Source organism: Sminthopsis crassicaudata, chromosome 1 (genome assembly GCF_048593235.1).
Source record: "Sminthopsis crassicaudata isolate SCR6 chromosome 1, ASM4859323v1, whole genome shotgun sequence".
Classification (NCBI taxonomy): domain Eukaryota; kingdom Metazoa; phylum Chordata; class Mammalia; order Dasyuromorphia; family Dasyuridae; genus Sminthopsis; species Sminthopsis crassicaudata.
The window spans coordinates 569,349,294-569,362,531 of record NC_133617.1 but is presented as its reverse complement, the minus strand read 5'-3'; positions in this window follow the sequence as shown (position 1 = coordinate 569,362,531).

The following is a 13,238-nucleotide window of genomic DNA, read 5'->3' as shown; positions in this document are numbered from 1 at the left end:
TGAAGTATACAGTGATCTTCTGGTTCTGCTCATTTCACTCAGCATCAGTTGATTTAAGTCTCTCCAACCCTCTCTGTATTCCTCCTGCTGGTCATTTCTTACTGAGCAATAATATTCCATAACTTTCATATACCACAATTTACCCAACCATTCTCCAACTGATGGACATCCATTTATCTTCCAGTTTCTAGCTACAACAAAAAGAGCTGCCACAAACATTTTGGCACATATATGTCTCTTTCCGCTCTTTAGTATTTCTTTGGGATATAATCCCAGTAGTAGCGCTGCTGGGTCAAAGGGTATGCACAGTTTGACAACTTTTTGGGCATAATTCCAGATTGCTCTCCAGAATGGCTGGATTCTTTCACAACTCCACCAGCAATGTATTAGTGTCCCAATTTCCCCACATCCCCTCCAACATTTGTCATTATTTGTTCCTGTCATCTTAGCCAATCTGACAGGTGTGTAGTGGTATCTCAGAGTGGTCTTAATTTGCATTTCTCTGATCAGTAGTGATTTGGAACACTCTTTCATGTGAGTGGATATAGTTTCAATTTCTTCATCTGAGAATTGTCTGTTCATATCCTTTGACCATTTATCAATTGGAGAATGGTTTGGTTTCTTATAAATTATGGTCAGTTCTCTATATATTTTGGAAATGAGACCTTTGTCAGAACCTTTGTTTTTAAAAATATTTTCCCAATTTGTTACTTCCCTTCTAATCTTGTTTGCATTAGTATTATTTGTACAGAAACTTTTTAGTTTGATGTAATCAAAATCTTCTATTTTGTGATCAATAATGATCTCTAGTTCTCCTCTGGTCATAAATTCCTTCCTCCTCCACAAGTCTGAGAGGTAGATTATCCTCTGTTCCTCTAATCTATTTATTATCTCCCTCTTTATGCCTAAATCATGGACCCATTTTGATCTTATCTTGGTATATGGTGTTAAGTGTGGATCCATATCTAATTTCTGCCATACTAATTTCCAGTTTTCCCAACAGTTTTTTCTGAATAATGAATTTTTATCCCTAATGTTGGAATCTTTGGGTTTGTCAAAGATTAGATTGCTATAGATGTACCCTTTTTTGTCCTTTGTATCTAATCTGTTCCACTGATCTACCGGTCTATTTCTTAGCCAATACCAAATGGTTTTGGTGACTGCTGCTATATAATATAGCTTTAGATCAGGTACACTTAGACCACCTTCCTCTGAGTTTTTTTTCATTAGTTCCTTTGCAATTCTTGACCTTTTATTCTTCCATATGAATTTTGTTGTTATTTTTTCTAGGTCATTAAAATAGTTTCTTGGGAGTCTGATTGGTATAGCACTAAATAAATAGATTAGTTTGGGGAGTATTGTCATCTTTATTATATTCGCTCGGCCTATCCAAGAGCACTGAATGTCTTTCCAATTATTTAAATCTGATTTTATTTTTGTGGCAAGTGTTTTGTAATTTTTCTCATATAATTCCTGACTTTTCCTTGGTAGATGGATTCCCAAATATTTTATACTATCAACATTTGTTTGGAATGGAATTTCTCTTTGTATCTCTTGCTGTTGCATTTTGTTAGTGATACATAAAAATGGCGAGGATTTATGTGGATTTATTTTGTATCCTGCCACTTTGCTGAAATTTTGAATTATTTCTAGTAGCTTTTTAGCAGAGTCTTTGGGGTTCTCTAAGTATACCATCATGTCATCTGCAAAAAGTGATAGTTTAATTTCCTCATTTCCTACTCTAATTCCTTGAATCTCTTTCTCGGCTCTTATTGCCAAGGCTAGCGTTTCTAGTACTATATTGAATAGTAATGGTGATAGTGGGCAACCTTGTTTCACTCCTGATCTTACTGGGAAAGGTTGCAGTTTATTTCTATTGCATATTATGCTTACTGACGGTCTTAAATATATACTCCTGATTATTCTAAGGAATAATCCATTTATTCCTATACTCTCAAGAGTTTTTAGTAGGAATGGATGTTGGATTTTGTCAAATGCTTTTTCTGCATCTATTGAGATGATCATATGGTTCTTATTAATTGTATTATTAATATGGTCAATTATATTAATAGTTTTCCTAATATTAAACCAGCCCTGCATTCCTGGAATAAATCCTACTTGATCATAGTGTATTATCTTGGAGATGATTTTCTGAAGTCTTTTTGATAATATCTTATTTAAGATTTTAGCATCAATATTCATTAAGGAGATTGGTCTATAATTTTCTTTCTCAGTTTTCGATCTACCAGGTTTAGGTATCAGTACCATGTCTGTGTCATAAAAGGAATTTGGTAGGACTCCTTCATCCCCTATTTTTTCAAATAATTTATATAACATTGGGGCTAATTGTTCTTTAAATGTTTGGTAGAATTCACATGTGAATCCATCTGGCCCTGGGGATTTTTTCCTGGGGAGTTGATTAATAGCTTGTTCTATTTCTTTTTCTGAAATGGGACTATTTAAGCAATTTATCTCCTCCTCTGTTAATCTAGGGAGCCTATATTTTTGGAGGAAGTCATCCATTTCACTTAAGTTATCAAATTTATTGGCATAAAGTTGGGCAAAGTAACTCCTTATTATTTCTCTAATTTCCTCTTCATTGGTGGAAAGATCCCCCTTTTCATTTGTAAGACTATCAATTTGATTTTCCTCTTTCTTTTTTTTGATCAAATTTACCAAAGGTTTATCTATTTTATTGGCTTTTTCATAAAACCAACTCTTGGTTTTATTTATTAATTCAATAGTTTTTTTACTTTCAATTTTATTGATTTCTCCTTTTAATTTTTGTATTTCGAGTTTAATTTTTGGTTGGGGGTTTATAATTTGGTCTTTTTCTAGCCTTTTAAGTTGTAAGCCCAATTCGTTAATCTTCTCTTTCTCAATTTTCTTCAAATAAGCCTCTAAAGATATAAAATTTCCCCTTATTACCGCTTTAGCTGCATCCCAAAGATTTTGATATGATGTCTCATCATTATCATTATCTTGGGTGAAATTGTTAATTGTTTCTATAATTTGCTCTTTCACCCAGTCATTCTTTAAGATGAGATTATTCAGTTTCCAATTACTTTTTGGTCTATTTACCCCTAACTTTTTACTGAATGTAGCTTTTATTGCATTGTGATCTGAGAAGAAGGCATTTATTATTTCTGCCTTCCTACATTTAATTTTGAGATCTTTATGTCCTAGTATATGGTCAATTTTTGTATAGGATCCATGAACTGCTGAGAAGAAAGTATATTCCTTCCTATTGCCATTCAGTTTTCTCCAAAGGTCTATCATACCTAGTTTTTCTAATGTTCTATTTACTTTTTTAATTTCTTTCTTGTTTGTTTTGTGGTTTGATTTGTCTAAATCTGAGAGTGCAAGGTTGAGATCTCCCACTATTATAGTTTTACTGTCTATTTCTTCTTGCAGTTCTCTTAACTTTTCCTTTAGAAAGTTAGATGCTATACCACTTGGTGCATATATGTTCAGTATTGATATGGCTTCATTATTTATGCTACCTTTCAGCAGGATATAGTTTCCTTCCTTATCTTTTTTAACAAGATCTACTTCTGCTTTTGCTTGATCTGAGATAAGGATAGCTACCCCTGCTTTTTTGGCTTTACCTGAAGCATAATAGGCTCTGTTCCAACCTTTTACCTTTACTCTGTATGTATCTCCCTGCTTTAAGTGTGTTTCCTGTAGGCAACATATTGTAGGGTTCTGCTTTTTGATCCAATCTACTATCCGTCTCCGTTTGATGGGATCGTTCATCCCATTTACATTTACAGTTAAATTACTAATTCTGTATTTCCTGCCATTGTATTATCCCCAGATTATGCTTTTTTCCCTTGACCCCCCTGATCCCCCTCCCCGATATTTAATTTACAGACCCCCCTTGTGACGCGCAACCCTCCCTCTTTTTTTTTTTTTTTTTTTTTTTTTTTAGGATCCCTCCCCCCTCCCTCCAAGTCCCTTCACTTATTCCCCTTTTCCTTTTCCCTTTTCCTCTCCCCCCTTTTAATGAGGTGAGAGAAAATTCTCTGAAAAACAAATATGTTAATTATTTACTCTTTGAGCCTCTTCTGATGAGAGTAAGATTCACACAATGATTCTCCCCCTCACTAAGTTCCCTCAGATATGGTGTATTTTCTATGTCTCTTCCTGGGATGTAGTTTCCCTCTTTTTATCACTTCTTCCCCTTTTTCTGAACCGACCTCCTTCCCTTTACTACACCCCCCTTTTTTTCTTTTATATCAGTAAAATCAAATTATCCTTGAGTATTTTTTATATACCCACAACAGAGTTACAGTTCTCAAGGGTTCTGTGTACCTTTTTCTGTTTCTCTTCAGTCTTGTGGATGTAGATCAAATTTTTTGTTTAAGTCTGGTTTTTTTCTTAGAAACATATAGAATTCCTCTGTTTCATTGAATGACCATCTTCTTCCGTGGAAAAAGATGCTAAACTTAGCTGGGTAGTTCATTCTTGGTTGCAGTCCTTGATCTTTTGCCTTACGGAATATCAGGTTCCAGGCCCTTCTATCTTTTAATGTGGAGGCAGCCAGATCTTGGGTGACCCTTATTGTGGCACCTTGGTATTTAAATTGTTTTTTTCTAGCTGCCTGCAGGATTTTCTCCTTTGTGTGGTAATTCTGCAGCTTAGCCACAATATTCCGTGGTGTTCTTTTTTTAGGGTCTATTTCAGAAGGAGTTCGATGAATTCTTTCCACATCTACTTTCCCTTCTGTTTCTATTATCTCTGGACAGTTCTCTTTGATAATTTCCTGTAAAATAGAATCTAGGCTCTTTTTTTGGTCATAGTTTTCTGGAAGTCCAATAATCCGCAGATTATCTCTCCTAGATCTATTTTCCAGGTCTATAGATTTTCCCAGTAAGTATTTGACGTTGTTCTCCAGCTTCTCATTTTTTTTGTTTTGTTTGACTGATTCTTGGGTTCTCTGTGAATCATTCATTTCTATTTGTTCCATCCTGACTTTTAAGGAGTTATTTTCTTCTTTCACAGTTTTTAGTTCTTTTTGTAAATGCCCGATTTTGTTTTTAAATGAATTGTTTTGCTCTATTGAATTTTTTTCCATTTCCCTAATTTTTTTTTTTTGAGAATTATTTTCTTTTTCCAATTCAGAAATTCTATTTTCTTGAGACTTTTTTATCTTTTCCAATTCAGAAATCCTACTTTCCTGTGTTTTTTTAACCTTTTCTAATTCACTAATTTTGTTTCCCTGCATCTCCTGTGAATTCTTTATTTTTTCCAACTCCAATTTCAGGACGTTGTTATTCTCTATCATAACTTCCCTTTCCTTGCCCCATTTTTCTTCGATCTCCCTCAATTTCTTAAGAGCTTCTTCTAGGAGAGAGTTATGTGATGGGGGGCAGGAATCGTTCCCCTTTAGGTTGTTATCTTCTGAATCTTTGCTGTTAACTTCCTCGGGGTTGGATACCCGCTCTTTCTCTGTATAGAAGGGATCTATAGTTTTTCTAGCTTTTTTGCTCATACTTAAAAAATGTTTTGGGGTCTGTCCCTGGGGTAGGAAATTATTTACTTCTTTACCAGCTTCCTCCCAGACCGGATGGATGCAGCGGCCCCTGAGCCTGAGCTAAGAGAGAGCTCTGGGAGAGAGTTCCCCACCCCCTCCCTGGAAGTGCCTCAGAGGTGATTAGCACTGCTGTGCTTTGAGGGCGTAGAATAGTGAAGACAGCAAGAAGCTCAGCCTATGTGTCCGGGTGGGGAGTGGGTGTCTGCAGCAGGTGACGCGAGAAGCCCCTGCGCTCAAACTGGAAGTGTCTGCCAAAAACCGGGGTCCCTAGTTCAAAGGTTCCGCTTCTCTGGGACTTCCTGGAGCTGAGTTCCACTCCCTCCAGCTAAGCTAGGCAGTGTGTGTTGCCTTGGGCCGTATCCACCCACTTGTCAGTCTCTTAACTATTCTCAGGAGGTAGCTGAGGCCACACCCCCTGCTGAGTCTGCCGAGTCACCCCCAGGGTGGGGGGGGGGGAAATCTAATCTGAGTTTTAAAATATTTTGGCTTTCTCTTCTGAACTGCTAAATAATTAGCAGAGAAGAGCTAACAGCCTGTGCCAGATTCCTTTACCTCAGTGGCTTCTCTGATCCCAGAGCCCCTCCCAGCGCAATGGGCGCAGTGTGCCCCTACCCCACCGTCTGTGCTGGTCTTTCTTATTCCTCCCCTGAGAACTGACCTTTCCTGTTGAAACTCCAGATTCTCTTCAGCTGGTAAGTCGTGCTTCCAGTCCTTGTGGTATCTATCAGTCCTGAGCTAATTTTGAGACTTAATTTATCTAATTGGTTGTGAGGGAGTGAGGACGTTCACTGAGTCGTGTGTTTCTTCTCCGCCATCTTGGCTCCGCCCCCAGGGTATTTTTTTTAATAAAGAGCATGGTATTGTATTTCTCATCAAAACTAGAACAAGTCAAAATAAAACACTTTTGTATCAATTTTAGTTTTTCTGTTTTTTGTTTGTTTATTTGTTTGTTTTAATTTGAATATATATTTTAAGGGTAGTCCAATAAGAATTCAGAGCAGTAGGATGATTCAGATTTTTTTCTATGCACAATTAAGAAATAATTACAGCAGTCTGTTCAGGTAGATGCTGCGTCAGTGACTGTGCAAAGCCTATTTAGAAATAAGAGCATTATTTATAAATAATCCATCAGCCTTATGCTATCATTGGTGATGCAGAACATAGACCATGGTACAAGGAACCTTCAGTATATTGCAAACATGTTTTACTTGATAGACTGATCTATTAATATGTAACTTGAAAAATTCCATCAAAATTAGGGTTTGAAGCATGGTTATAGGTTGGACTACTTTTCTCACTTTCTGATAAAATATTGAGTATAATTCTACATACTTAGCAAAGGTAGACCATCTGTACCTCATAAGGCCAGTTGTTCTTATTCATGTGGAAACAAAAATCATCACTAAATTATGAGGTAACACATTTTTTGTGGTCTCCCTTTTTCTTACTCATCTAAGATCCCTGCAAAAATTGTGCCTCCATCTATATAATTTGGGAAATGTCTGAAATAAACACAACTTTGTTAATTTTGCATGGTGTTATATTTCAATGTCTTGAATACATCTGCCTGATTAAAAATTTAATGAAACTTCCTAAAAAGCCAACACATCACCTTTTCCCTCAATAGACTTTGTCTTTTATATACCTAGGAATACATCAGCTTCTTCTCTTACTTGTGTCATTGATTGAATGGTTTTAGGATTATGGACATATAAGTTTGCTAGCTATAACTGAGTATATTTTCTTTAGTTGGTAGCCAATTCTATATCAGTGCCCATTCAAAAGCTTATCTCTCTCTAGAGGATTTATAGGGACAATTGAGAAAGACAAGAAAGACAGGATACAATTTAAATTTATAAAGTCATACAGTATAATGGATAAAACCTTTCACCAAATCCTAGAATGTTATAAATAAGGGACAACCTTTGAAATCTGAAAGAAGTAACTTTAGGAGTATAAAATCTTGTCTTGATTCAGAAGTTCTTACCTTGGAGTTTCTGAAATTAAAGTAAAACAAAAGAATTTATCCAACTACTTTGTAAGGTAGATGTTATTATTATCCCCATTTTATAATCAAGAAAAGCAGGGCAGATAGAGGTTAAATGATTTGCTCAGGGTCAACACAGCCAAATAAGTGGCATTGAGATTTGAATTTAGATCTTCCTGAGGCCAAGCCTTAAATCTGTTGATTGAGCTACTTAGTTGCTTTGGCTATTCAAATTTCAGGGCCTCATGATCAGTAGCAATCCCTAGATATCATGTGATTAGTAATCTTATCTTTTCCATAATTTAAATATTTCTTGATCTGATAAACCAATGAATAAGCATAGGAATGACAATGGCCTCCTACATCTGCATTATAATTATATACTACAAAATTTGTTACAAAAAATCATTCATTCAACAAGCATTTACCAAATCCCTATTATATTCAAGTTACTATATTAAATTCTGGGCATATAAAGACAAAAGAATCGAACAATTTCTAAGCTTAGGAAATTTACATTCTACTAAGAAGAAAAGAAGAACATGTATAAAAAGGTACTCATAAAATTAGACACATAATATATATGAAACTGACCCAAAATAATTTCCTTTGAGAGGGCACCAGTAACATAGGGTAACAGAATAGATTTCCTATAGAAAGTTCCACAGGCTGATCTTTGAAGAAATCTAGAAATTCTTAGGATGTGGAGGTTCATATGGAACAGAATTATATATAAGCAACTGGAGATATGAGGAGTCCGTTAGGGGGCTCAGTAGATAAGAGGACTAGACATGGGGTCAGGAAGACACGTTCAAATCTGTCTTCAGACACTAGCCATGTGATCCTGGACAAGTCACTTAATCTGTTTGCCTTAATCCATTGGAGAAAGTAATGGCAAAACTATGTTAGTATCCTTTCTTTGCCAAGAAAACCCCATGGATCATATTGGTATAATATGAGGCACAGGGAAACTAAAGATTGGACATGTATGATTGAATCAACAATAGAGGATATCACAACATTCAATATAGTTGTCCAAAATATCAAATCTTATTTAATACATAACTTATGCCATCACATAAAACAAATTAATCAAATTCACATTTAGACACCTATATCTATCATTAACATTAGTAGTAAACATATTAAATACAATAAGAAAATGTATTGCATAGCAAAAACATAGATTATAAACTATGTGTAATTTAGTCTACATAGCTCTGATTCACTTTTCTGCTCCACTCAAAATGACTGAGTGTCAGTCTTAAAATGGAGCTACATCTCCTGCTATAAGCTAGCAAGAGAAGAGTCTAGAGCCTTTGAAAATCTCTTTAAAACATCAAAGATATTATCAGATTAGTGAATTGGGTTATTTCTTACCTGGATGTCAATTAGTCTAGCACTTAATCAATTTAACTCCTTGGCCACCAAAATAAACAGATAATTTAAATGTACAACTTTAAAGTGACCTTATACTTTTAAAGTAGAAAATTATTTTTCCTCAATTATCATTCAGAGAATTAAAATTTTTCTAAAATCTTAATTTAAATAATTATTTTTCTTCCTCCATTTGATTTATTTTTAAATCTTTAGTTTGCATATCACATTTTATAAAAGTCAGGCATGACTTTGGACCTGGATTGGGTAAAAAATAATCATAAATGTATGCAAAGAAATTAGTTTCATAAATTCTCAGTCAGTTATCATAACTACTAACTATTTGTATTTGAAATTATTGTATTTGTGGTCATTTTATTTTTCTTTTTGACAGCTGACTGCTTTGATTGAAATTTATAAATATGATTTAGAATAAATTATTTAGTCTGAAACTTAATGCGTTTAGTGACTCACCCAGCAGGAAGAGTGGAAGAACAAATCTATAAGTGACTACCTGGAGTGTTTTGTTATTCCATATGATTTCAAGGGATTTATTTTACATTTTGTTGATGTTGTTGAATTTGAAAAGCCCATTTTTGTGTTCTTCATAAATAGCCTGTACTTTTGAAATGTCATTCAAAACAATAGGATATAATGGGTAGTTTTCATAATCACTTAATTGAAACTATTAATTAGACAATCACATTTTTTTTTTTAGAATTTGAGTTAATGTGGATGTCTTCACTAATATAAATAGCAAATCTTCACCTTATTTTTTTTTCTGTTTAAAAACAGCTTTTAAAAAATAGGATGTATTCTTGAAAGTAAAGTCCCTCTTTGTAAGAGAAGAGAGGAGAAGAGGAAAAGAGAGAAGGAGGAAGGGAAATGGAGAAGGAATAGAGGTAAAGGGAGAAGAAGATGGAGGAGGAAGAAAAAGGAAAATGGAGGGAGATAAGGGAGAGGGTTGGAGAACTGAAAGGGAGGGAAAGGGAAAGAGAAAGGAAAAGGGAAGAATAAGCAAAATGGAGGAAGAGAGATGAAAAGAAAAACACTTAGTGTTAATTATTTTGATTTATTATTTATTTATTATTAAAATTCCCTTCTTTAGGGAAAAAAAAAAAACAAACAAACAAGTTCTATCAGTTAAGATGGACTAACACAGATAGTATTTTATCTATAGATTTGGTGAAAAAATAGATTGAAAAGACTTGGTGAAAAAATAGATTGAAAAGACTATCATTTAATAGCCGATAATCTAGAATAAAATGTAACAAAATAATCATAGGATTATTATTTTTAAAGGCTAAATTCCCTTTTCTACTTTTCTAGTTTCTAGCAGAATGGGTGGGGGTAATTGACCAAAGACTAGGTTCCCCTTTTTGACAGTTGGAGAAAGGTTAGTGAGAGGCTAAGTTCCTATCTACAGTCTTAGTGGATAAACTTTTCTTTGTCTTAAACTAGACTCTGAGGTGAGTAATAGAATTTCTGAGGAAGAAGGGAATGACTGCTAACTACTGACTACAAGTTTCTCTTTCCCTGAACATTTTCTACTTGCAGAAGGCACCACTTAAAAAGAAAGGACTTCTAAGTAGGATTAAGAAAGCCTAGGGAAATTTATAGTCAGGTGATCTGTCTTGTCCAATTGAATTATATTCAAACTGAGGTTCTCTCACATTACTTTTATTTCTCTTTTCTATTATAAAAATCAGCTTTGTAAATCACTCCATGTCTCTGATATCTGAGGAGTAAGGATACCTGATTTGATATGCAAATATTAGCTTTGCAATTTAATCATAAATGGTTTAGTAACTTCTGTTTCCTTTTATTTCAGATAACTGATTTTAACTGGAAAAAAAAAAAAGGAGAATAGACAAAAAAGGGGGGGAAATGAAGACAGAAAGAGAACAATTGCTATAGATACACAAATGAATAGAGAGATAAACACAGATAAAAAACAGGAAGACAGATGCAGATATTTAATATAAGCTTGTAGTTACATCAAAGGTTAATGTTCCTTTTGTCCTTCCATGTGGTCCACTCATTTTGCACCCATTTATAGAAACAATGACTCAGAATACAATAAAAATCTGTTTACCTTTGTTCAAAACAAAAACCCTTATAAAATTGTATGCAATAAATAAGCACAATTTAAAGTCGATAGTTAATTCCTGAGTCTAAGTGATATCAGTCCTTTAGAGAGTGATGAAATAGTGGAAGGGAAAGAAAGAAAGAATAAATTTTGAGTCTAAGTAGCATGAAATCATCAGGAAAATAGTACAAATGTATTTAGGCAGTTCATTCCTTAAGTGGGTCAGTGAAATAGACAGTTAGACAAGGCTTTAGCTATTTATAATTATAAATTCAGAATAATAGTACTCTTCTCTTGCAACTGCAAGGCAATTTATGTTAGTGACTACCCAAATGGCAAAGCCCTTTTATACTCAAAGCTCAGCTTACCTCTACCTCAAGCCTTTCAACTTTAATGTCCATTCAATTCATCTCTCCAACTATGGAAAATTACCATTGCCATTATAACAAATGAAAAGCTTAACTATAAAAGTTCTTTTAAAAAAATGTTTATTTTATTTTAAAAAGGTGTTTGGAATTCTTTATCTCTTTCCTCCTCCTTATCCTTTGAGAAGGGAACCAATATGATGTCAATGATACATGTGAAATTATACAAAACATTTCCATATTACCATGTTGTAAAATAAATAAATAAATAAATAAACAAACAAACAAACAAACAAATAAATAAATAAATAAATAGAAGCAAGGACAAAGAAAAATGAAAAATAATTTTTCTTTTTTTTATTATTATAGCTTTTTATTTACAAGATATATGCATGGGTAATTTTACACACTGATAATTGCCAAGCCTATCGTTCCAATTTTTCTCCTCCTTCCCCCTGCACTCCTCCCCCATATGACGAAAAAATAATTTTTCAATCTTCACTGTGAAATCATCACTTCTTGCTCTGGAGGTGGACAGTTTTTTTTTTTTTTCTTTTTCTTTTTCTTTTTCATCAAAATTCCTTTGGAATTATGTTCAACCATTACATTGAAGTGCTCTTTAGAAATAGAATTTGACTTGGACTCAGGAAGATTTTAAGTAGCCCCAAAATTTAGCCAAGTGCAGTACTTGGTACATATTAAGCATTTATTTTTTTTTCTTTTATTCATTCTTTCATGAAGATTTTCAAATCTTTATGATACCCTTCCTCTTTCCCGAAACTACTAGTATCTTTCCGTCAAGGAATTTTTGTATTTGTTTTATGTATATTTTTATATGTATATTATTTACTTTGTTAGAATATAAGTTCCTTGAAGTGGGCAATTCTTTCATATTTGTATTTGTCTCTCCAGTGCCCAGAACTGTGCCTTAACCTAAAAGGAGATTAATAAATTCTTGTGCATTAATTGATAAAGTAGAAATGGGATCTGACTTTCAATCCCATGTATCAATTATTTAATTGTGGGAAAATCACTTAATCTTTGAGAAACTCAGTTTCTAATATCAAAGAGCAATAGTCATGATCACTAAGGATCTGGAAAGTTCTACAGTAAAGGATTAAAGGGACTGGAATAACATTCTGGAGAGCAAAGGACTTAGAGTGAGAACCAAGAATTAACTACTCAGCAAGAGTTAGCATCATCTTTTAGGGGAGCATATGGATCTTCAAGGATGTAAGAGACTTTAAATCATTTCTATAAAACAAAACAAAACAAAACACAGAACTAAACAAAATGCAGGACTCAAGAGAAGCATCGAAAGATAAATAGAAAGAAAAAATATATTATTGAAAGTTAAACATGTACATGGGAAAAAGAAGTGAACTCCTGCAATTATTTGAAGAACAGTTACTTTCATTATTATGGAAACTTTTTGAAAAATTAGTTTAAAGAAGTAGTCTTGCCAAATTCCTTCTATGACACTGATATCTAAACTGATACCTAAACCAGAATGAGCCAAAAAAGAAAGAAAATTACAGACCTTTGAGATCTCTTTGGACTATTACCCCAATAGAAATGTTGGCTTTAGCAATAAGAAAAGAAAAATAAATTAAAGCAATTACAAAAGATAATAAAAAAATTAAAACTATCACTCTTTGCAAATGATATGATGATATACTTAGAGAATCTTAAAGAATCATTCAAATACTTACTTGAAAAAATGAACAGCTTTAAACAAATCCACCCAAATCAACAGCATTTCTATATATTACTCACAAAGTCTATCAGCATTTTACAGGAAGAAAAATTCCATTTAAAATAACTATAGACAAAATAAAATACAATACAAACCCAAGTATTATATGAAAATAATTACAAGATACT